The sequence below is a fragment of the Schistocerca nitens genome, chromosome 7 (genome assembly GCF_023898315.1).
Source record: "Schistocerca nitens isolate TAMUIC-IGC-003100 chromosome 7, iqSchNite1.1, whole genome shotgun sequence".
Classification (NCBI taxonomy): domain Eukaryota; kingdom Metazoa; phylum Arthropoda; class Insecta; order Orthoptera; family Acrididae; genus Schistocerca; species Schistocerca nitens.
In genome coordinates this window covers 327,064,254-327,087,118 of record NC_064620.1, presented here as the reverse complement: position 1 = coordinate 327,087,118, position 22,865 = coordinate 327,064,254, and the positions used below count along the sequence as shown (strand labels likewise).

General features: G+C 41.3%; 1 protein-coding gene across 1 annotated transcript in view; it reads left to right on the top strand.

Moving 5' to 3' along the window:
- The first annotated feature begins 6,120 nt into the window (after positions 1–6,120).
- The window catches only part of LOC126195084 (protein borderless), a 444,253-nt gene continuing 427,508 nt past the window's right edge, over positions 6,121–22,865 (top strand). Inside the window, exon 1 of the mRNA XM_049933546.1 lies at positions 6,121–6,233. The gene's annotated coding sequence lies outside the window, so the exon portion shown is untranslated. The remainder of the gene's footprint in view (positions 6,234–22,865) is intronic.

The following is a 22,865-nucleotide window of genomic DNA, read 5'->3' as shown; positions in this document are numbered from 1 at the left end:
TTTCAGGAACAGCTCTCATCACTGAAGCGCATAGCCCGCACTTTATTAATTTACTGCTTAATTTGTTGGGTGGTTACACCTTTTGATTTCGCTTTTCTTTGACTGAGTTAAATTAAAACACATAAATTCCAATTATCCAATCTTAAGAAATTTTCTAGTTTGGTCTGACCTTTGTGTAAAGAAGGGCTTGGGCTGGTGGCGACCCCATTATTTTATAAAAGTTCATTCCTCACACGAGTACCTTGAGCGCTGAAAAAGCATATCCATTTACGTTTGGACCAGTAAATGGGTGTATTGCATATTACAGATATCACTTACATACCCGTGAATTCCGCGGAAGGAGGCGGGGGCGATGAGTTCTGACGTCAAGTTCAGTCACATTCTAGATATGTTCGATCGAGTTCAGATATGGCGAGTTGGGGGCCAGCACATCAATTGGAACTCACGACTGTGTTGCTCGAAACACTTCATCACACTCCTCTCGTAGTATTATATCGAAGAATCCTTAAAATTCATGAACAGCAAGGAAAACAAATGAAGAGATCTTGATAATAGTAAAAAGAGACCGAGAACTGTTAATCACAATCAAACGTGAAAAAACAACTTACTTAGGCCGTGTGATACGAAATGAAATGTGTCACTCTCTTCAACGGATAATCGAGGGGAAGTTTGAAGGCAAGAGAGGAATTGGCAAGAGAAGGTGTCATGGGTCCGCAACGTGAGACAGTAGACAGAAATAAGAAATGGGGGGGAGGGGGACTTGATCCGTACTGGAAGAGATAGAGAATACTGGACAAATGTGATCGCAATCATTCATTACTATTACAGGATCATCTAGGGAATGAAATGAAAAGATTTCCCTGACCATAGCGCTTCCTTCTCGTATCTGGACCCTTCCACCGACTGTTGGAGGGTTGTTCAAGCCAAGGAGCATAAAAAGTTATTCATCAGGAAAAGCCACCTATCGCCATTCAGTTCTAGCCTTCGTCTCAGTCTGCTTGGGTGCATGGACCAGGCGCCAACTGCCGAGCGCCACAGGCATCAACATTTGCCGAACGGTCCTTGAGGAGACACTGTTGGTAGCCCCTTGGTTCTTCTGGGCGATCGATTACTCAACAGTTGCACATCATTCACCAACTCAGCAACGGCTCGCACCACAGTCGCCTCGGCGCCGGTTCTGGATAGCGCCATTTTGCCATGCACGCTGCAATTTAACCACGGCAGCACGCGAACAGTTTACAGACTTAGCCGTTTAGCAAATCCTTCCACCCTTGGACACCAGACAAATCGCTCCGTTTCCGCATTACTACTACGACTTCACTGTTTTCTGCGCAACCCCCTCCCCCCCCCCCCCCCCACACACACACAACGCCGATACGCTTTATGTGCCCTACACTGCTAATGCAGCCACCTGCCATCTGTGAGTCGTTGTTGCACTGTGATGTCAAACATAGGCGGTGGTCATATTAATGTCACCGGACAGCGTACATCATTACATTCGTCCTCTAGCTTTTCCTGCTTAGCTATTCTGTACTTCCTTTCAGTCTCATGTTTCACTCGTTTGGAATCCTTTTCGCCTGTGTCATTTGTTGCATTTTTATATTTTCCCGTTCATACGTTAAATTCAATATTCCCTGTGATATCCTAGAATACGTACTACGTCTTGACTTTTTACCGTTTTCAGTACACAAACCGAAAACTTTTTTATATTTGTTGTAGCGCTACAGTAGAACTTTTTCGTAACAAAGTGAAATAATTTTCTTTTGGAAAGCACACCATCATATCGTAGACCAATAATGGAGATATTGTTCTTGAAGATTCAAGTTTTCACAAGATCGGTAGCAATTCTTTTTATTTATATGACAGATCTACGCTGTCATCATCGGATCTGAAAGTTACAAAAACAATCATCCCAGTTTCGATTATCGGACACCACTGTCAAACAACTGTGTACTCACTTCCCTGTGAACATATTACACTCGCTAGTCGTCATTGTGGTGTCAAGCGTTTAGCGTATGCTAGGACATGAGAACAACATGTTGTCTATTTTAACCGTGTGTTATTTTATTTCTGATATGATTATGTTCCTGCCATGTTTTATTTGAAGCAACGTCACTACGTGACTTTCGGTATTTTAACAAGCATGTGCAAATAATAATGTTACTAGGTACGTTCTAACATTAAAATAGTGTACACAGTGGTTATATGAAATCTCGTATTTTTAAGCCACCTTCACTTCAGATGTTTGTTTTCGTAACTTTCAGATCCAATAATGACCGCATAGATCTGTCGAAATCAGTCATAGTTGTTGTTGTTGTTGTCTTCAAAAAAATGGCTCTGAGCACTATGGGACTTAACTTCTAAGGTCATCAGTCCCCTAGAACTTAGAACTACTTAAACCCAACTAACCTAAGGACGTCACACACATCCAAGCCCGAGGCAGGATTCGAACCTGCGACCGTAGTAGCGGTCGCGCGGTTCCAGACTGTAGCGCCTAGAACCGCTCGGCCACCCTGTCCGGCGTTGTGATCTTCAGTCCTGAGACTGGTTTGATGCAGCTCTCCATGCTAATCTATCCTGTGCAAGCTTCTACATCTCCCAGTACCTACTGCAACCTACATCCTTCTGAATCTGCTTGGTGTATTCATCTCTTGGTCTCCCTCTACGATTTTTACCCTCCACGCTGCCCTCCAATACTAGATTGGTGATCCCTCAATGTCTCAGAACATGTCCTACCAAGCGATTCGTTCTTCTAGTCAAGTTGTGCCACAAACTTCTCTTCTCCCCAATCCTTTTCAATACGTCCTCATAAGTTATGTGATCTACCCATCTAATCTTCAGCATTCTTCTGTAGCACCACATTCCGAAAGCTTCTATTCCCTTCTTGTCTAAACTATTTATCGTCCATGTGTCACTTCCATACATGGCTACACTCCATACAAATACTTTCAGAAACGACTTCCTGACACTTAAACCTATACTCGATGTTAACAAATTTCTTTTCTTCAGAAACGCTTTACTTGCCATTGCCAGTCTACATTTTATTTCCTATTTTGACCATCATCAGTTATTTTGCTTCCCAAATATCAAAACTCTTTTACTACTTTAAGTGTCTCATTTCCTAATCTAGTTCCCTCAGCATCACCCGACTTAATTCGACTACATTCCTCGTTTTGCTTTTGTTTATGTTCATCTTATATCCTTCTTTTAAGACACTATCCATTCCGTTCAACTGCTCTTCCAAGTCTTTTGCTGTCTCTGACAGAATTACAATGTCATCGGTGAACCTCAAAGTTATTATTTCTTCTGCATGGATTTTAATACCTTCTCCGAATTTTTCTATTGTTTCCTTCACTGCTTGCTCAATATACAGATTGAGTAACATAAGAGAGGGGCTACAACCCTGTCTCACTCCTTTCCCAACCAATGCCTCCCTTTCGTGTCCCTCGACTCTTATAGCTGCCATCTGGTTTCTGTACAAAATTTAAATAGCCTTTCGCTCCCTGTATTTTACCCCTGCCACCTTCAGAATTTGAGAGGATTCCAGTCAACATTGTCAAAAGACTTCTCTAAGTCTACAAATGCTAGAAACGTAGGTTTGCCGTTCTTTAAGCTTTCTTCTAAGATAAGTCGTAGGGTCGGTATTGCATCACGTGTTCCAACATTTCTACGGAATCCAAACTGATCTTCACCGAGGTCGGCTTCTACTAGCTTTTTCCATTCGTCTGTAAAGGATTGGCGCTAGTATTTTGCAGCTGTGACTTATTAAACTGATAGTTCGGTAATTTTCACATCTGTCAACGCCTGCTTTCTTTGTGATTGAAATTATTATATTCTTCTTGAAGTCTGAGGGTATTTCGCCTGTCTCACACATCTTGCTCACCACATGGTAGAGGTTTGTCAGGACTGGCTCTCCCAAGGCTGTCAGTAGTTCTACTGGAATGTTGTCTACTCCCGGGGCCTTGTTTCGACTTAGGTCTTTCAGTGCTCTGTCAAACTCTTCACGCAATATCATATCTCCCATATCATCTTCATCTACATCCTCTTCCATTTCCATAATATAGTCCTCAGGTACATCGCCCCTGTACAGACCCTTTATATACTCCTTCCACCTTTCTTCTTTCCCTTCTTTGCTTAGAACTGGGTTTGCATCTGAGCTCTTGGTATTCATACAAGTGGTTCTCTTTTCTCCAAAGGTCTCTTTAATTTTCCTGTAGGCAGTCTCTATCTTACCCCTAGTGAGATAAGACTCTACATCCTAACATTTGTCCCTTAGCCATCCCTGCTTAGCCACTTTGCACTTCCTGTCGATCTCATTTTTGAGACGTTTGTTTTCCTTTTTGCCTGCTTCATTTACTGTCAGTCATAGTAATAACAAGAATCGCTAGCGGGATTGTTAAACTTGATTCTTCAAGAACAATATAACTTTGAGATCACCTCCAAACTGATTCTGTGCCCAAAATACACTCACCAGCCACAACATTATTACCTCCTATCGACATAAATTATTCCAGGCGGTAAGAGTAATGGCGAGTAATGATTGCTAGTCAGACACACGCAGGGTGCATGTAGTATCAATGAGAGAGAGTGCTGTTCGTGTGCAGAATGGCGACGGCGCTCGATCTATCTGAGGTTGACCGAGGGCAGATTGTGGTGGCGTGGAGGGTCGGCACGAGTATTTCTGGAACTGCACGACTCTCTGCTGTTCGAGCAGCGCTGTAATGAGTGTCTTCAACACGTGGCGAAACCAAGATGAAACCACGTCCAGACGTTGGGTGGACACCTCTTATTGCAGATGCCGGATGTTGTAGGCTGGCCATAATGGTGAAACAGGACACCTGACGAACTGTGACGGAACGTACAACAGACTTTAATGCTGGGGGGGGGGGGGGGGGGGTACAAGTGTGTTTGCACACTCAGTGCCCAGAACTCTCTTAACAATGGGCGTCCGCAGCTGACGACCGATGCATGCGCCAATGTTAACACCACAACATCGGCAAGTAATACTAAAAAAATGGCTCTGAGCACTATGGGACTCAATTTCTGAGGTCATTAGTCCCCTAGAACTAGTTAAACCTAACTAACCTAAGGACATCACACACATTCATGCCCGAGGCAAGATTCGAACCTGCGACCGTAGCGGTCCCGCGGTTCCAGACTGCAGCGCCTAGAACCGCTCGGCCACTTCGACCGGTGGCAAGTAATACTGAAATGGGCACGTCACCATCGGCACTGGACGTTGCTGTAGTAGCAGAGCGTCACTGATGAATCCCGATACCTTCTTCATCACGCTGATGGGAGGGCACGAAACCGTAGTCATCCACAGGAACATTTCCTTGACACCTACACTAAGTGACAAAGACAAGCTACGGCGGATCCATTATGCTGTGGACAAAATTCACGTGGACATCAGTGGGTCCAGTGGAGCTCGAGCAAGACACCATGACAGCCAATGAGTGTCGTACAGTGTTTTCAGACCACGTACACCTCTTTGTGACGATCATGCTCCCAGACTGCAGTGGCAGTTTTCAACAAGATAATGCGGCATGTCACAAGGCCAGAAGTGTGATGAGGTGGTCTGAGGAACATAGTTCCAATTGAATTGCTGACCCCCCCCCCCCCCCAGCTCACCAGATCTGACCCAATGGAGCACATCTGGGATGTGATTAAACGTGGCATCAGAGCTCACCGCCCCCCTCCCCGAAATTTAAGGGAATTAGGTGACTTGTGTGTGCAGAGGTGGTGCCAACTCCCTCCAGAGACCTACCAAGGCCTCATAGCATCCGTGAAATGATGCATCGCCGCTGTTATCCTTGCCAAAAGTGGACATACCGGCTATTAGGTAGATGCTCATAATGTTCAGGGTCATCAGGGTAGAGATTTTTAGTAACACCTGAGCTTAACACTAAGTCGTTTTACTTTAAGATGGTGAGATGACCTCAACTCGCCTCGTTTCCTAACGACGGCTCCAGCCTCGCTCTGCTGTTGGCAGGTCTGCAGCGGCGCTGCCGGGCGGCCGCTGATGAGTGAGGAGGCTGATGAGTCCTCCGCCCCCTCCAGGCCTGGGCAGCGGGCAGCGGCAGCGGCCGGCGCGGAAGTCCGCATCAGTCCGCCAGTGACCTCTGCGTCGGCAACGACAGTCCGGCCCGACCGCGCGCCGCTCCTCCAACTCCGTCCGTCCGCTCGCCGTCTCCACGGACTTCCGCTCCGTGCTGGCCTGACCCTCCACGTTTGTAAGTCCGCACGTACACAGATGACGTCGGATCGCTGATGGTGAACTGCTAGGCTGTGCATGTTACAGTGTTTCCATAGGTCTTCTTACACCGCGATGGGGTGTGCTGCCTGACAGATAATGCTTAAATACAGTTCCGAAGATTATTTTTAATCTTTTTTTTATATTCATCTTATGAACTGAAAACTCATGAAGTCAAATTCGGACACTAAATCTTCTTTCTTTGGACTGATTACTAGTTTCGGCTAACAGACGAGCCATCTTCATGTCATAACACATTCTTGGTTAGTACTGGTGCTATTTCGATTCCACACATCGCTAAAATCCGTACATGACACTGTTAAAAACAGTTTTCGTCGCTCGTGCCCAGTGTAATTGAACGATACCCACAAGACAAAAGAATTACTAATAATGCTAATTTTACCAAGAATCCACAAAAGCAAGACTTAAAACGCTACACACTCGAGTACCAACGGTTCTTTAAACGAAAGGAAATGTATTATTCTTAACAGTGGTAGGAGATCTTCACAGGCGATATTTTCGAATTTGCTTTTGGAGCAGTTTATAAAACTGACATCCAAGCATAAACATGAATAAAATCGAAAAGGGCCAATCCGTACGACACGAATGCATGATTAATTTCTCTTGTACAGTTCGTTCTTAGCAAAACGCTAGTGAACTGATTTGTACGTCATTTCATTTGCGAAGTGATACCTTCAAATCTTTGGAACTTCTGAGGGAAGCACCAATATTTTGAGTGTGCCATCTGAGTTCATGTTGTCATTTTTTACGGTATTCGGACGCGTTTTCGAATCTTCTGTCTAGGTTGGTGCAGACAGATTTTGGCTATCCAACTTTTGGAATAACAGCAGCCTCTGACGTAAATTCGGTATTTAATTCCGCTTCAGCTACACGTCTTTTACTGTACCGATAACTCCTACTTCATGTTGTATGTAATTTTCCGTATTGAAAGTAATAGTTTAGTTTTTCATGTGAGACATTACGTACAACTTGAAAAAGAACTTCTCGATCTGAAAAAAGTTTGTGGAAGAATGTAAGACGTGCAGTTGGCGTTTCTTCGTCTCGGTTCTTTGGTTTCTGAACAACAAAACTGTGAACTGGTCTGATCAACAAATTTCTTTGAAACGCCATTTTCCTCCAAGACCACGAACGTTTAGATTCCGGTTTCCGTTCCTGATCAAGGATCGCGAAATGATTTTTTGATTGCTTAGGAAGTGTTCTATTACTGTGTACATACCGATTTTATGACAGTTGAAGTTATTTTAGGGCTAATTTTATGATGTAGCAGATATGTATGAAAACGCCGAGCGCAGAATCGCGGTTTGGGCAGATCCTGGTGCTCGATTCCTGTTTGAGCTGGGAAGGTGAGGTAAAAATTTTTTGGTTTAGCGCCGACCAGCGGCTATTTGTATAGCCATTCGAACATGTCTTCTATAGCTACGTTGCAGTAAACTAAGCAAGTTTTGAACGACTAACCGGAGCTGGCGTCCATGCAAATTGTGCGAATTGATTAATTCCTTTCGCAAAAGATTTTAATGGGGCTGAAGTTAATCCTCAGCTAATGGCACCATTTATATGTGCACCGTTCAGATTTTACATTAAGAAACAGTCTTTTCTGTCCGGATTGTACGTGGAAAAACAGTCACCCTGAAATAATACTGGGATGGAGCGAGACTGATGGTTATGCCGTTAAAACTAAGTAACTGACACAGAATTTACATAATTTCGTAAGAGAAATCTTCGTATACGGGACATTCGGAAACTCCCGTTTCGAAGTCCTTGGACTTGTAGAGGGGCATGAGTACATAATATTTTGAATCGGAACCCATATGAGAAACGTATCATTTCCGTTATACTATGATTATAACTGAGATGTTTAACTCTTCCACTTTTGCTTGCGGAAGGGAATTAGGTGTGACTCAGTACAGTTATTATCTAATAATTCGAATGGAAACATAACGAAACATTCAATTACCACTTAAGCACATCTGTTTGTATTAACACCTAAACATTAAGTGATTACATTGTTCCAAAACAAAAAAAGAACCGAACATGCTGTACATACAGAACATTACTGATGCATAACAACAGTGGCTCGATGTGGCGACCACCGACGTTGTTACAGACGCTGTACCTACAAAGCATGTTTTGTTAGACACTCTCCATCCCACCTGGTGCCTCTTCAGTTTCTATTGCAGCGGTCAGAACTCATGACAGATCTTCCTCTCTTTCTACAGGAGTCTCGAAAATTAAATTTTGCCTACGACCCCACAAGAAGTAGTCTAACATGCCTACCCTACTGCATATCAGGACCAACAACACTGAAACTTACCTATTTTCCTCAGCAGATGTGGACACATTACACATATGAACTCAAACCGTCATAGAGCGGAAACGATACGTTTCCGGACATGCGTTCCTCTTCCAAATATTATGTACTCACTCCCCTTTACATGTCCTAGAAATTTCCGAACATCCTGTATCTGATGCTATAACGTGGTACATGTGGATAATATGGCAGCTGATGCCCATTACAAAGTTCAAGAAAGGCAACATTCGGCGTATATATAGTCTCTATTCCTCTATAGTACCAGCCACACATGTGTATACTGCGTATACTCGTATGCCGAAAGGCGCGTTTCTTGAACAATGTAATGGACGTCAGCTGGAGTACTATTCACATGTATCACGTTACAGCAACACATATATGACGATCTCTGTTACGAAATGATGAAAATACTGATTGTGTCAGCTGCCACGTTTCTCATTTTAAGTAAGCTTTTAACGATGTGTGAAGCCGGAATTGCACAAACAGTAATCAAGGATATTTTATGATCTGGAGATGGCTAGATTGTTAGCCGAAACTAGCAATCCATCCAACTAATGAAGATTTCATGTGGGATTTTGACTTCATGTAAAATATTTACAACAGATAGAATATCTCCTTATTGACAATGGCAACAGACCCGTGTTTTGCGGGTTTTCGAGTTCTGTGTGGACGGTAGATCGTCGATGACATAAGTTTCTTCTCATTAATAGCAGTTGTACTGTTTGAGATCAGGATCTTATCACGTCTTGTGTTTTTCGTTGATGTAGTAACTCACACATATTCTCTTCTTGTGGAATCGACACCGTAAATTATTTCTGTTCCGTCCATATCCAGTTTTGACAAATAGTCTGTAATTAATTTACGAAGCATAAATTCAATTAACATGGTCTATTAGCCTTAATGAATGATTTAGATTTGACCTGTTATCAATCAGAGTTATTTCTTGAGTGCTACGACCTTACACATTAATAATACATTTAGCGTAATTTATAGCATTTACCGAAGAATATATGTCTGGTTATTTTGAACTGTCACTTGGAAACTTATTTCACCATCAGCTTTATTTGTTCTCTTCAAAAGGGATATAAAGTCCTTTTAACTCTTGAAAATGTCTCCCAAAAACCACTATTATTCAGACTGTCGTGAAATAAAGTCCACGAAATCTGAATAATCCAGACATCTTCCTGTCTCTTACCACTTGTTGCAATATTTCATAAATGACGCGTCAACGCGAAGAAAACTTCACATGATTTAAACAGGACTTCCTTTCAAATCACTCGTCCGTAACATTTCTCTTCACTAAAATTTCCAAAATCTTAAAAATTATTTACTTTCGTTTTAAGCATTGTGACACTTTCCGGTTGATCGTGGCCAAATCTCAACAAGAAGTGAACATACAGGGTAGTCCATCCGAAGTTTCGGATGAGATTATCTCGAAAAACTATACATCGGGTAAAAATAGTGCGTAAGACAAGTTCGTAAGCTCAATGGGGGACATCAAATGATACCACACGTGACCTACAGCCCCCGCCCACATGGGTGGGGCGGGGGGCAACTTTTAAATCTTAAATAGAGACACCTATTTTTACTGCAGATTTGGATTCTCCATAAAAAAGTAATCAAGTTTTGTCTGAAACATTTTTTCAAACCATTGACAGATGGCGCTAAAATCGAGCAAAAAGTAAAATTGGGGAATAATTCTGATTTATTTATAATTATCCGAGAAAGACGCATCAAATCGATAAAAATGTGCACCAATTCTTTCGTTATGCCTTATTAAGCTATTTTTGTACTGTATCCTACTTTGAGCGTTACCCAGGAACAACGACATGGACGTAGTAGAATGATGTTCCCATTGGGGCTTCATTAGTGTGAGTTCCCTTGTCTCTCACATGTTGGGGTGCTTCATTAGTCTGAGTCCTCTTGCCTCTAACATTTGGGGAGCTTAATTAATGAAATTAGCCATGAACAAATTGTTCAAAATTATCCCCATTTGCTCCAGTGCACAAAGTCAATCGTCTGTGAAAGTTGTCCACAGTTTTGAGCAGTACATCCCGTGGTATGGCTACATACGCTCTTCGAATGCGTTGCTCCATATCGTTTCGGGTTGTGGGGTGTCTTTCATAAATAGTATTTTTTAAATAGCCCCACAAGAAAAAATCAGGAGATGGTCCCCCGCGCCCTATTCACCGACCAGGGTACCGTAAATTTAAAACGTTCCGCACATTTTTAGCATAATGGGGAGCTGCTCCGACCTGTTGGAACCAGATACGTTGCGTAGTTTCTAAATCAACATCTTCCATTACCTCTAACAAACCATCGCGGAGAAGTTGTAAATAAGATTCCTCAGTAACATTTCGGTCAAAAAAATACCGTCATATCAAGTAACCATTTAAGATCCCACACCAGACCATTAATGACCATTTGTGTTGATTGTCAACGGGTCTGTGACAGCGTGTATTTACCAATAATGACAATCATGACGATTTAATTCGCCATTGTTTTTGAATGTGGCTTCATCGGTGAACATAACGTATCTAAAAAAAATCATTGTCACCTCTTATCATTTCCAAGGCCCATTGGCAGAAATGCACTCGTATTTGCATATCTTTCGGCATTAATGCCTGTGTCAGTGTGATATGATAGGTATGATAGTTATGTGCTTTCAAAATCCTCAAAACAGTTGATTTCGGTATTCCAGTTTGTCTCGGAATCGCACGACTAACAATTTCGGGATCCAGTTGAACACAGGCGAGAACGGTAAGGGTACGAGCGTCACTTTCACTGTATTCGCGATGACGAGGTGGACGGTGAAAGTATCCATTTCGAGCTCGATGAGTGCAATTTCGAATAATGTTTTCGCTTGGATGTCGTCTGTTTGGGAAACAATCCGCATACAATTGCGCAGCTGCAGCGTAATTGCTATGACATCCACCTAAAATTAATAACATATCGGCGATCTCTGAAGGAGGACAGTGAGCCATGTTTCGCTAAAGAAGAATTTACTTTCGTCAGTTGATGTTTACGGTTCACAATCTGAAAGTGAAGTGACGTCTGATCGCATTGCATCGAAATATATACTGAGCCATAGTTCGCAGTTTGGCCACGGTAGCGCCACAGTCAGGTGAGTAATGCAATTGTGAAGAGTTGCCTAACGAGATTTTAATATCATTCCGCCTCCCTCCATCAATAACTGTGGGGGGTAGGATACATTTTGTAAAAAAGTATTTTAATTTCGCGTAATGAGAGAATTGGTGCACTGATGCCACCTTCTCGGATCATTCTAAGTAAATCGGAGTTGTTCCCCAATTTTAATTTTTTTAGATTTCGGCGCCATCTGTCAATGGTTTTAAAAATTGTTTCAGACAAAACTTGATTAGTTTTTTTATGGAGAATCCGAATCCGCAAGAAAATGGGGTTTCCATTTAAGATTTAAAAGTTGCCCACCGCCCCACCCAAGGGGGCGGGTGCCGGGGGTTACGTGTACTATCATTTGATGTACCCCCTTTTTAACCGATGTATAGTTTTCGAGATAACCTCATCCGAAACTTCAAATGGACCACCCTGTATGTTTTAATTAATTACAGTTCAAAATTACAAATTTCATTTGTCTTCATTATTAATGTACGGTCGTGCCAGTCGCTTCTGGAGGTCGCCTTTCTAAACGGCCGTCGCTTTTACGCTAATGCGGATCAGCAGGGGTGACTGCGTGACGACGGGAAGATCGGCCCTTCCGCCAATGCCACGCCCCACTCTCGTACCATGAAACACAAGACGGAACATGCGTTTCTTACAGTGTGATATCCCAGTACAAAATAATCAGAGCTTTTCAGTTCTAATAACGTTACAAAATTTACAACTACTTACGGTCCATGTGTCGAGCAGCGGAGACTGATCGATGATACAGCCTACCAGTCACTGTATCATCACAGTGTTGGTGACTAACCAATGCGTATTACTCAGTATTCACAAGGTAACCTTACGGATCTTCGATTTTCTTCATACTATAGAATTTGGTTAGCGCCGGACATCAAATTTAGATGCAGGGGGATGCATTTTTTTTAAACACGAGAGATCGCTTTTGTGGGTTAGATTTTCGAACTTTGTGAAATTCAAAGGTTTCCTGCGTGTTATAAAAGCCGACGGTAGCTGAAATCGAAGGGCGTAAGTCTTGGGTTTTCAAAGTTCACGTTTCGATTCTCGCTAGTAGAAACATTTTTTTTAGTTTGATTTGTATTCTGTAATTATTATCGAATGTAAACGTTAACTAGCAAAAATTGAACAAAATTTTTCGATAAAAATAGCTTACCTTCATTTTTAATCATGAATCGCAAGGCAATTTGTTATTGACGTTGGAAGTGCCTTCTTGTTATCAATAAACGAAATGAATTTCCTCTAAGAGTTCGTGAACGTTGTGAATATTCTGTGAATTAAATCATCAATTATTTATTACGACGTGACGGCTACTAGTATAGTCAGGTATCTGTAATTAAGATGAAGGGAACATAAAAAGAGACGTGTTTGTTATACAACAAAGTATTTTTAAAGGTATCCTCAGAAAAAAGATTATAAATTTAAAAAAAAGACTCTGTGTCAGTACTAAAACCTAAGCGTATAAGTATGAAGAGGCATATATATATATATATATATATATATATATATATATATATATATATATATATATATTAAAATAAAATTTCAACGCAACGTCCCCCGATATTAGCGCCACCTGTCGACTAAAACTTACATCTTTGTAAAAGTTTTTAAACCAGCTGTAAGTTGACGCCCTACTAGGCATTGGTTTTAGTACCAGCACAGAACTTTCTTCTTTCTTAAGTTCTAAACTATTTGGTAAGAAGGCTTTTATAAACGTTTTTTAATCTTTCCATTAAATATCCTTTGTTAGCTTATCGGCTTATAAGAAACGCCTTTATCTCGTTATGTTCCTTTCATATTAAGTGCAGGTATCTGATAATGGTAGTAGCTGAAACGTAATAAGTACAGAAATTTCAATAACCTATCTAGACGATTTTGTTCGCAGTACCTTCTTGTAACATTGAAAAAAATTATAAACACCATAACGATGTTCAGTCTCTAGAAACAAAATGAAATTATATTTTCTATTTGTTGCTTTTCAGTCTTGTACCAAATTTTAATGTATCTGGAATAAGTTACTCACATTTGAATTAGATTAGTAATCTGTATCAATATATAAAAAGGTTGCGTGTTTACGTACTGACATAAGTGTCTCCATGACCACTCGTTGTTCTTGTGGTAGATAGCCTTGGTCTCATACTGTTAGTAAGGAAGTTTAGTCACGGTGCGGCGGGCAAAAGTCCACGAATTTTGAAATCATGAATACTCTTAGGAAAAACTATATAATCTGTGACTTACGTACCTTACAGTACACATAAAAATACGTTTATTGCTTCATTCATCCGATATAATACTGTTATGTTTGGACAGTAGTATAAACCAGCATTGGCCCCGTATAGTTACCCGCGGTAAAATATGTCTGTGTAACATAATGTTAATGCTAATGTGGTTGGAAAAGGGTGAGAATTATATAAGTGAGTATATTCACTAATAAAGCTCAAAATTCATAGACAATTTTGCTTCTTCCAAGAGAACGAAGTGTTCCACATCGCGCGTTATACTGAGATATCTGTATCTCTGCCAACCACAATCACCCACTTCCACCCACCAGAACAAGGATGAAACACGTTGAAGACCCTGTCACCATTACACTGCTTCGGGAATGAAACAATAAAATTATTTTCATATCCACGGTGAAATTCGTAAGACAATATTATTTAGCTTTACCTACCAGTATTACTCCATATTTCGCGTTTTTTTGTCCATCACACTCACTCACTAGCACGCACAGCGATCAAACTATCTTCCTGACGGGATAACTGCATTCATAATAACCTTAATGAGATTTATGTCCGTATTCATGTCATAACTGGAATGGTACTCATGTTTTCTCCCATGCAATGTATTCCAACCCGGACAAAGCCAGGTTTCTCAGCATAATGAATATATATTTTTGACTAAAAATTACGATCCCATGTTTCTTAACTATCAGTTTCATTTAATTATGACAGTAGCACTTAAACAAAATTAATTACTACTAATGGTAACCGCACGAACAATCTCACGAAAGCAAGACTTAAAACGCTACACATTCGGGTACCAACGATTCTTTTAACATAGCGGGGATGTATTATTCTTAATAGTTCTATGATATCTTCAAAGGCGATATTTTAGAATTTGTTTTTAGAACTGAGTCGTGCTGGTTTAAAAAAAATAATATCCGAGCATAAGCATGAGTAAAATCGGCAAGCGCAAGACCACAAGGCGCAAAAGAATGATTAATCTCTCTTGTATAATCCGCCCCTAGCACAACACTAGTGGTATGCCATTTCATTTACGAAGCGATACCTCGGATCTTCGATACTTCTGAGGGAAGCTCCAGTATTTTGAGGTTTCAAAGTGAATGAATGTCGTCATTTTTCACGGTATTCCGACATATTTTCGAGCCATATGTCTAGGTAGGTGCGAACAGATTTTGGTTATCCAATTTTTCTTCATAATTTTGGAATAAGTGGTTCAAATGGCTCTGAGCACTACAGGACTTAACTTCTGAGGTCATCAGTCCCCTAGAACTCAGAACTACTTAAACCTAAGCTACCTAAGGACATCACACACATCCATGCCCGAGGCAGGATTCGAACCTGCGACCGTAGCGGTCACGCGGTACAGACTGTAGCGCCTAGAACCGCTCGACCACCAAGGCCGGCATCGTCATTTTGCAATAACCGCAAACGTTGACGTAAAGGTGGTATTTATAACTTCACCTGAGCTGCACGTCCTTTACTGTAGCAGTAGCTCCTTCTTAAAGTTGTATGTAATTTTCAGAATTAGGAGCCTATAATGGAGTAGTTTTTAGTGTGGGACATTTCATACAACATGAAAAGGGACTTGTAGATCTGAAAGAGTTTTTGGTGGAATAAAAGATGGGCAGTTAGTTTTCTTTATCTCTGTTTCTTGGTATCTGAGGAACAAAACGTGAACTGGGCCGACCAACCAAGTTCTTTCAAATTTTCTAGCACCATTTTCCTTCAGGACTATGAACGTGTAGATTCTAGTTTCCGTTCCTGAGCAGGGATCGCGAAATGATTTTTGGATTGCCTAGGAACTGTTCTATTACTTACTGTGTACATACCGATTTTAGGACAGATGGTTTTTTAAGTCTAATTTCTCGATTTGACAAAGGCCACTCGCAGAATCGCGGTTTGGGTGGATCCTGGCGCTCGATTCCCGTTTGAGCTATGCACATGAGGGAAAAGGTTTTTGGTTTAGCACGGACAAGCGGCTATTTGTATAGCCATTCGAACGTCTGTCTTCTATAGCTGTATTATAGTATATTAAACAAGATGTGAACCACGAATCGGAGCTAGCGTTCAGGCAAATAGCGCGAATCGATTAATTCGTTTTGCAAACTATTTTAATTGGGCTGAAATTAATCCTCAGCTAATGGCACCATTTATACGAGGGCTATATACAAAGTACATTACGTTTTGGAATTAAAAATAAATAAAGTATTGGAAATTTTTTTTATTATATACAGATGAAAGCCACACTTAAATACTACTTTTCTACATAGTTGCCATTTAAATTAAGCCACTTATCGTAGCGATGGACGAGCTTGGAAATTCCTTCGTCGAAAATTCGGCCGCCTGCGCCTTCAACCACGTGGTTACCTCTTCTTGAAGCTGTGCGTCGTCATCAAAACGCTGCATAGCCAACCACTTGTTCATTGCTGGGAATAAGTGGAAGTCGCTCGGTGCCAGGTCGGGACTGTACGGCGGATGAGGAAACAACTCCCACTTAAAAGATTCGAGAACTTCAAGAGTGGCATTTGGCGTGTGGGCTCGATCGTTGTCGTGAATCAGCAAGATCTTTGAGCCCAACTTTCCCCTGCGCTTGTTTTGTATTGCTCTTCTGAGGTTGTGCAGAGTTTGGCAATACCTTTGAGAGTTTATTGTAGTGCCTCTTTCCAGGAAATCCACAAAAATCACACCTTTTATGTCCCAAAAGACAGTCGCCATCACCTTCCTTGCCGACATTGTCTGTATGCATTTCTTGGGTTTTTGGGGGGAATTTGTGTGCCCCCACTGCATTGACTGTAATTTTGTCTCGCAGTTCACATGCTTAACCCATGTTTCGTCACCAGTAACGATGCGATCGAGTAATGAGTCGCACAGCTTCAAGAAGAGGTAACCACGTGGTTGAAGGCGCAGGCGGCCGAATTTTACGACGAAGGAATTTCCAAGCTCGTCCATCGCTACGATAAGTGCCTTAATTTAAATGGCAACTATGTAGAAAAGTAGTATTTAAGTGTGGCTTTCATCTGTATATAATAAAAAAAATTCCAATAGTTTATTTATTTTTAATTCCAAAACGTAATGTACTTTCTGGATAGCCCTCGTATGTGCACCGTTGGGATTTTACGTTCAGAAACAGTCACTCCTGTTCGGATTCTACGTACAAAAACAGTCATCCTGAAGTAACTACGGACTGCAGCAAGACTGATTATTCAAATTCGGTCCACCGGTATATCAGACCTTGGCCGAAGGTAGGTTTTAACCGTCTGAAAATTTCTTGCTTCGGTTGGATATTACGTGCAAAAGACACGTTGTTGATGGAGATTTTTGAAGCGTGCCACTTCTATATTTCAAACTTGAAAGAACTGGTTCAAACTTTGCACGAAGGTTGATAAATGGAGTCAAAAGGATATTGTTTTATCCATTAATCTTTATCCATTGTCGAGATCCGATGATTTAAAGTTGAGCTAAATGTAGCACGTAAAGTTCATTCTCTGAAGTGAATGGGTGGAAAGTGAGTCAAATAAATACAAAATGTGTCCTCACGACAGAATTGGAAACTCCCTTGAAAAGTCTAATTTCGCTCGGATTTTACCGGAAAAAACACGTTTTATGTTAGTATTTTTATGCGCGCCACTTCTGTATTTCAGACTTGTGACAATAGATTAAAATTTGTAAGAAGGTAGACAAATACATGTAATTAATGGTCTTACCATTGTTTTGTGAAAACTTCTTCCTTTGAAACGAATAGCAGTCTAAATTTGCTTATAAAATGCATATAAAAGCCAGTGCTCATGCATCGCACGTGCTGAGACGACACAGATGGTAATAAAAAATATATTCCTAACTTAATTATAAGAAGCATTTGCAAAAATCTTTAATCGTTCAGGTTCTACTGCCGAAAAATCACTCGTTTGCACATGAAACTGTGTTTCATAGAAAACGCATTGCATTTTAAGCGCTGCATTTGCAGATAATTTTAAAAAAAGCCGATTATCATTTCATTGTGTATCCGTTGAAGATTTCATTCACCAATAGCCTAAAATCGTGGAAGAATCTTTGAACGTTCAAAGCAATGCATTTACCAAACAGAATACGCTCATTCCTGTACAAAATGATGTACTTTTTGACCGGGCATTTAAAGTTTCATCGATGGCCACGCAGAAAATTAAACTAACCCTAAAACTGCTATAAAAACAATTGTCAAATAAAAGGCCAACCTTATTTCTAACCAATAGAAAATGTTTTATTGCCTTTCCTTCAAAAACTACTATGCTGTCTTGCAGAAAATCTGTTTTCGGGCAAAACAAGCGTAAGTTTGACAGTCTTTGTACAGCATTGAAGAGACGATAGTATTTTGTCGTGCGTACATTGTTTCGCTGTTCATCTACTTAATTCAGCCAATCATACTCATATCTAATTCGGATTAGTTGTTGCAACATTTCACGCCAAAATCATTCGCGTGAGTATTTTTAGCGGCGGTTTATTAATTTTTATTATTGCGTACTTTAAATAAAAAAAGACAAGTATTTTAAGATATATAATATATAATTTTATAATAACAACATGTATCTTTTTCAAATGTTTATTATTTGTTGTACGAATTGTTCAGCTTGCTGTATAGAAGCTTTTAAGTAAGTTCAGCGATATAATATAGTCGTATCGTAAGTTTATCTAGGAAATATAAACTATTTACATGCATTATTATCATAAAATTAAGACATAATTTAATATTTTGTTCGGTGTCGTATCTGTTTCCTGTTATTTTATACACCGTATTAAGTATTTACGGCTATTTTTCATATGTTTGGTTATACAGTCTCATGCGTATGTGAATAAGCGTGTAAATGTGAAACAAAAAGATCTAAAAACAGTAAAAAATTAAACAGAATTTAAAAAATACAAAATGGGGAATAAAGTCACAAAGTAATAAAGATAATAACAAATAAAAATGTGAAAAAATTACAGAAATACAAGAATAAGATAGAAACCTCCCGCGGGCATTTGAGCCTGATTTGGTGTTGAGGCTTTTGTGCTCTGAGGACAGAGTAGGCTATACTGTACAGCTTCAGCCATATCAGGCAGATAACCATAGAGGAGTCAGACTAATCATGCCCACCTCAAGCAATATACAACAAGGGTATGTGAAAGCGCATCATACAGTTGTCATGTTCAGACACACTCGTTACACTATTTGTATTTCTGTTGACACAAAAACGAGTTCGCTGGACTTCGATAGTGTTACTGCTGTTGGCAGCACTCGTAAACGTAAGACAATCGACACGAAGTGTATCGACACATCGATAAGAAACAGAGAGTCGAAGCTCAATATAGCATCGCGACTTACACACATCGTGCCACTTCTCGCTGCTGCAAAAATATGCAATCTAACAGTCATTGTAAGTGCTCAACAGGCAAAATTTATATTCATTACAACAATTAATTGCCATCTTTCCACGTGAGCGACTAAAAACAAGTAGCCTTCATGGCTTTTGGGGAAAGGAGGGGGGAGTGCAGTTTGAATCCCTTCGTCCTCCCCCGAATCTACGCGCTGGTTCATACAATATGTTGACAATCCCCATTGGCTTCGTCAGTTGGATCGTCAGCGTGCATGAAGTGTAAGCGTGAGGTGTGGGGTACTGAATCATCAGCTCATAGCCCTGTGTTTTGTAGACGGAGCACTGACGCCCAGAATTATCGCAGCCTCCTAACAGACCATCTTCCATGGATGTTAGGAGACGTTTCTTTGGAGCCTAGGAGAAACTTGTGGTACCAACATGATGGCCGTCCCGCTCATAATATAAGATGTATACAGCATTTCTTCACGAACTCTTTGCAAATCGTTGGATTGGACGTAAGGACCTGTATCTAGGCCTTTTTCTGTGGAGAAAGCTGAAAGACGCTGTCTACAGGGACACACCAATTACACCCGATGATATACAACGACGTATTACAGCAGACTGCTCGGATATCTCCGCTGAAATGCTACCTCGTGCGCAGCAGTCGTTTCGTACCAGAATGGAAGAGTGTATTGCCGCCGCCGATTGTCATTTTGAACACAACCTGTGATGCTCAGTTGTCTCATTACTGGTCAGAATCCACATAACTCGTGTATGCACTTGTTATTTAGTGTGTGCTAACACAAGTATTCTACAAGTGTCGATGTGGAAACTTTTCAAAATGCGATATCCATGCCTCGGGCATGGATGTATGTGATGTCCTTAGGTTAGTTAGGTTTAAGTAGTTCTAAGTTCTAGGGGACTGATGACCTCAGCAGTTAAGTCCCATAGTGCTCAGAGCCATTTGAACCTTACCAGGTAGGAACTATAGAAGATCCAACGAAGTCTGGGCCTTTCGTCACAGGATCCTTCAATCGGCGCGACAGGTTACAGAGGTGCTCAACAAACTCCAGTGGAATAGCTACAAGAGGGGCGTTGTCCGTAACGGAGAAGTTTGTTATTGAAATTTCGAGAGAGCACTTTCCGAGAAGAGTCGGATCACTTATTGCTTCCTCCCAAATACATCTCACGAAACGCCCACGGCGGAATAGCTACAAGAGGGGCGTTGTCCGTAACGGAGAGGTTTGTTATTGAAATTTCGAGAGAGCACTTTCCGAGAAGAGTCTGATCACTTATTACTTCCTCCCAAATACATCTCACGAAACGCCCACGGCGAAAAAATTTGAGGAATTACCGCTAATTCAGAGGCTTACCGGCAAACATTCTTCCCACGCGCCGTTCGCGAGTGGAACAGGGAGGGATCAGTTAGCAGCGCCAGAAGTATCCTCCGCCATACACCGTTACGTGGCATGTGATGTTGATGAAACGGCAAAATCCTTAAGTATTTTCAGAGCTGTAGTCGTCAACCATTTCCAAGTGATTAGTATGACCCTTGCTTGGGTGATTCATTCATTTCTACACATCAAAATATATCAAGAAATATACCTCCAACAAAAATACAGAGATGACCAAATTCTCACAAGGGGCAGGGTCCTTGAGGAAGGCAGTATTCACTTTCTTGTTCAGCGGGCTGTTAAGTGCACGAAAGGGCAATTCAATTGTTTTTACCAGCGTCGGCAGTTACAATACTTGACTGGGACTTGAAGGGAAGGCAATAGCTATGATAGGATTACGGCAGGCTGTTGCTTGTCCTCCACGTAACAGTAGAGGACGCTAAGGAAAACTTTGGAAGGGGAATTAAAAGCTCATGCCTCGACAGAGGAGCCAGAAGAACCGTATCTCACGTTGGGCTGGTTTGGGGTGAGAGGGGGGGGGGAGGGGGGAGGAGGCTCTATAGGCGAAGAGAAGTCAACATACCTAGGGGAGTAAACCCCAAGGGAAAATCCTGGTCCTTCTGGTTTGGGGTTGGGCATGGGGCTAACAACCCTACCTCATTAAACTGGGTTTTTGCGGACATCACAAAGGGGCCTCGATATGGATTACGAGATGATGAAGGAAAGCGATGCATAGAGAAGAATGGAGGCAGGTAACAAAGGAGGTCAAGGACCTACGATGACTTCAGCGCCGATCGGTAAGAAAGATTTGTGGGTGCGGAACTGGCCCCCAGTAACGTCCGACATGTGCTATATCGTGTTCAGATCAGGAGAATTTGGTGACTAAGATATCAAGGTAGGTATCTATTGCGTTCCTTTAACGACCGTAGTACGATTGTGGCATCGTGACAGGGACAGTTATACTGCTAGAAAATGGAATGGCTCTCATGGAAGGCATCAATTATGAATGTTTTCAGATGACCGGAAATAACGTTCACGCAGCCCACAATTGTCTTAGTGCCTTCGATTAGCACCCAAGGTCATTTGGAATCCCATGTGCCATCGTCTGTTCTGTCACAGACCGCCACCTGATCCACTTTACACAGCGAGCAGTTCTCCGACTTCCACGTTCTGTGATGAGGCGTCGACGTCCAATCCCTCGTCGCCCACTCGCGGTTTCACCGTCCTTCAGTCTCTTTCCGTAGATGCTCACGACAGTAGCACGCAAGCAGCCGATCAGCTTCGTCGTTTTCGTTCCCAGGCACCGGGCCATAAGTTTCTGCCCCCTGTAAGTGGATTTCCCTATTTGAGTCTCACAGGTCGCTATGAAGATTATCTATTCGTCTCTGCTCCGCTTATATTCATTTCTTACCGGGTCACGTTTTCGAACGCCACCAGGCGACATTTAATCTCGTCGTGGCCAGTGGTCACAATGTTTCGGCTGTTCAGTGCAACTCAGCTTGAGCGTCATATATTTCTTGCTAATTAACCATGTTTTTCCTCGTCGTAAGGATGATTTTCTTTCACTATGCAAAGCGGGTAGTCGTGGTAAATCACGAACAACAATATCAGCGCGATACCGACTCTATTCGATATTAAAGTGTGCGTAATTGTAATTTTTTAAACTATGAAATTTAATTATAACGTATAGATATGAGGATATTGAACGAGTAGTTCAATAATTGAAGATAGCTGAAAATTTAATAGTCCTGGGGGATTGGAATGTGGTTGCGGGGGAAAGAGTAGGGATGACGACTATCTTTGAAAAAACCGGTTTTCGGTTATATCGTTTCTTTTTAAAGCTATTTGAACCGGACTGTTAACACCACTCAAAATAATCGGTTTATGAAATAATGAGTTTCCGTTTTCTATTCCTGTTATTTCCTGTAATAAACGCAGAAATCGAACAAACATTGAACAGTTGGGACTGCCTATGTTTCAAGATACATAGAACGAAAATGTTAAATTAAATAGGCAAATGAAACAAAACTGAGGCCACCATTCGCTGCTTTTCTTGAAAAGTGACAAATGGTTGATTACTACAAAAAATCACCAGTATTCTCCTACTGTTTCTAATTTTTTTACAGTCTGCTCAGAAATCATGTTGTAATCTAGGATTGT